Source organism: Asparagus officinalis, chromosome 1 (assembly GCF_001876935.1).
Source record: "Asparagus officinalis chromosome 1, Aspof.V1, whole genome shotgun sequence".
Lineage (NCBI taxonomy): Eukaryota > Viridiplantae > Streptophyta > Magnoliopsida > Asparagales > Asparagaceae > Asparagus > Asparagus officinalis.
In genome coordinates this window covers 3575532-3579333 of record NC_033794.1, presented here as the reverse complement: position 1 = coordinate 3579333, position 3802 = coordinate 3575532, and positions in this window count along the sequence as shown.

The window sequence follows — 3802 nt, the reverse complement described above, 5'->3', positions numbered from 1 at the left end:
AGGTTGGGTGTTAGCTGAACATCATTGAACGCGAGGGTCGCTCGCATTTTGGCTTGTTGCCTGCTTGGAAATGCGGGGGTCGGTGTTGGTTGGACCCCTACGAACGCGAGGGTCACTCACGTTTGGCTTGTATCTTAGAGACGCGGGGGTGGCTTGGAAACGCGGGGGTCGCCTGCACTTCCAGAATTGTAACGCGGGGATGACATCCGCGTTTCAGAAGGAGCTTTCTGACTTTTAACTTCTTCTATGAAGCGTTGCGAGGACCGTCGTTCAGTAATCCTGGCTTTAGCTGTTGTAGGATATGAAAGTCGTCAGATTGTAACTTTCACCGTAGATTGTGAAGACTGCTGAATAGAGTTTTCATCCGTCGTCGGAAGTGTCGTTGAATTGTAACTCTTCTCGATCTATGTGAAAAGCCCCAGCTCTCTACCAAGCAACTCACCAACTTTCGATTGTCGGCGCGAAAGCTATTTGATTGTAGCTTTCGTTGTAGGAACTTGACTGGAATCAACATCCATAGTGTCTTTAGATGGATATTTGCCCACAGCTCTCTACCAAGCAACTCACCAACTAAGTCCAACCTTTCATTTCTAAAATCATTACACTGCTCATCAGCATCTCCAATAATTGCTAATATAATATTAGTCGTGCTGTTGTCGCAGCCATCAAGATCAATCATCTCAGAAATGAGGTCGTGTTTGTGGCGATTGTGGAGTTGCGGATGCAGTGATCAGAAAGTCGTCTGATTGTGACTTCCCTTGTCGGAGCTTGATAGGGGTCAGCTATTCATTGTGATTTTTAGACAACCTACAGAACCCCCTCCAAAGTTTTCGAAAATTCGCGGTTGACTGGGACGAATTTTCAAAATACTTTGGATCCCAAAATTTAGTGGATTGATTGCTCCCTCCGTCTGATCGAGCCAGATGATTTCACCGTTGTTGGTTGTAATCTATCTGTACTCCTCTAATAGACTCCCCAGTGGAGTCGTTTGTTTCTTCTCGGCTTTGGTCGCCTTGACGATTGCTGTTAGCTCTTTTTTTATTCATCTGGGGCTGTGTCGTAGCCTTGGTAGTCAAGAAGCTGCTATCATAGCGGTCCAAACACAGAGATAATTTCTGCCTTTGAGGATTGGAACGCGTGGGTGAGCCCAGCGTTGGGAAATTTGAACGCGAAGGTGGGCATCGCGTTTGGAAGCTCAAACAACTCGAACGCGAGGGTCGAGTTTGGGCGGGCTGATGGCCTCGAATCCTGTCCGTTATGATTTGACAGCTCATAGCTGTCTATAAATAGACCGCTAGAGGTCAAATCAAGAGTCATTCGGCTCTTCTTGAAATTTTAACGAAAAAATTTTCATTCTCACCTCCGACAAAACGCTGTACACCTCCTCCGACGAGTTTCAATGGCACCCAAGAAATCAGCCGCTTCCAAGTCCGATGCCGCCCAACTCCCTTTAATTGGCGGTGAGTACGACCTTCGTGGTCATTAAACTTGCTTCGGCGAGTTCCGATCTTGAGATCAACGAGGAAACTCGTTTCAATAACGCGGGGCTGGACTCCGTCGTTTGGTATTTTTGACGAGGGGTTCAACCTCCGCGTCTCAGATTTTTGACGCGGGGGTCGACCTACGCGTCTGAACTTTTTGACGCGGAGTTCATCCTTGGCGTCCAAGCTTATCTGACGTGGGGTTCGGCCTTCGCGTCTGAACTTATCTGACGCGGGGTTCGTCCTTCGCGTCTGAACTTATCTGACGTGGGGTTCGTCCTTCGCGTCTGAACTTATCTGACGCGGGGTTCGACCCTCGCGTCTGAACTTATCTGACGCGGGGTTCGACCCTCGCGTCTGAACTTATCTGACGCGGGGTTCGACCCTCCCGTCTGAGTCTTGCTTTTGAGTTATCTAACTTTCTTCTTCCTTTTGCAGTGCGCCATACCAGTGAACCCCTTCTTTTTCTCCACCATTTTGGGCATGAAGGTGGTGCGGACATGAACATTGCTTTCAGCTCACGCCAAGAACTCCCCGTTTTCCGAATTAGGGAGAAGAGTCACGTAGAAATAATTACCCAAGCTTCTTCTGACACTCTTAGGACATTGGTTACGGACGCCCGACTTGAAAGCCCAAGCCGTAAGCCAATAGTCAAACCTGAATATCTTTTCGGGGACTTTGTTGACTTCGACGCAAGCACTGCTTATGATGGGGACTATAAGTGGTTGCGGAAAGTTGGGGACCGCAACCTTTTCTTGCCCAATATGGAGAGGATGTTCCCCATATCTTATTTCCAGTGTGCTTCTGTCCCAAGGCATATGGATTGGCCCCTGGTTAAGAATCAAGATGGGGTTGCTCTCGGGACTTTGACTTTTCACGGGGTCCGCACAGTTGGTTATAACCGGCAGGTGACAGCTTTGCGGCCGAGTTTATTTGCTAAGGAGTATCCCCTTGGTGAAGTACCCAGCCCAGCGAAGACCTTTGTTAAGAGATTTTTGGAAAAGAAAGGAGAATTCCCCGCACAAGGATTTAGAGCTCCTGGTTGGGTTCATTCTCCAGTGTCAGGGTGGTGGGCCCAGATGACCAAGTTTGTTCTGGAGGAATTGGAAACCCCTCTTGCCCAAGCTGGATTGCTGATTCCAGTGTGGGCTACTAAGTTCGGGATTATTCAGAGCCACTTTCATTTCTTTTCCATATTGGAGAAGTATAGTCCCGAGACTTGCACTTTCTTCACCCCTGTGGAGGAGTTAGGCTTCGCTCTTCACGAGATGCACGAAGTCTCAGGTCTTATTCTAGGGGATTTACCCTATGAAGAATTTGTTCCGGGATCTACGGAACTTAAACTTTTGAAGAAGACCAGCCCAGAAATTTACGCCACTCTCTGGGAAGTGATGTGTCACTTCCATATCTGCATGCAGCTAACGGGGGCTCGCGGAAGCGGCATCAAACAAGTGTCTTGGGCAGAATATTTATTCCAGAACTTGACCACTAAAGGAGGCTCTGTGACCCGATTACCTGTCAGTACTTTGGAAGAGGTTCAGGCTCGTATTGACGACGCTACCCCCATTACACCAATGAGGCCAAGGAAGATGTTTTCCCGGCTCACACAGAGTTTGAGAGCTTTCATTATCAAGCTCTGATTCCCATTTCCAACGCGGCGTTGCTGGCTGGATTCTTGATGTTGTGGCTCAAGCGTTGCGTCGTTCCTACCAGGCCGATCGATGCCCTTGCTATTGAGGTGGTCTACCCAGCTGTTCTCTTAGCACATGGGAGACCTGTGAGCCTCCTCAGCGCCATGGTGGGTTGCTTACAGTATGGACTGCGGGAGTTGGCCTCTGACTTTGTTGGTGTTACAGAGATGGAGTCTGAGGGTCACAAGACTTTCAAAACTCCCAATCCCAGGGTACCAATGCCATATGCCTATTTGATGGCTTGGTACGTGCTTCACTGTCCTACTTTGATGAGTGCAGCCTCTCCCCCGGAAGACTCCTTCATCCCATTTGTGCAGCGACTAGAATCTGCGAAATGGGTGGGGGGTTACATGGTTAGAATTCGCCAAATCCTTGCGCGAGACACCAACTTCCATATCTACCGCTGTTTCCCTGATTTCGAAGGCGGTGTCTATGGGGCAGAATATCAGGATACGGCAGGTCCTAATGGATTCACTCAGCTGAGCAGGGGTGTTTTCCATTGGCTTCTATCCATCAGGCCAGGCTACCTGATCTTTCGGCAAGGCGTCAACTGTTTCGTCGAGCCTTACCAACCCTATAGGTTTGCTCGCCAATTTGGGTATGATCAGTTGTATGTCGGGAACCCTCGTC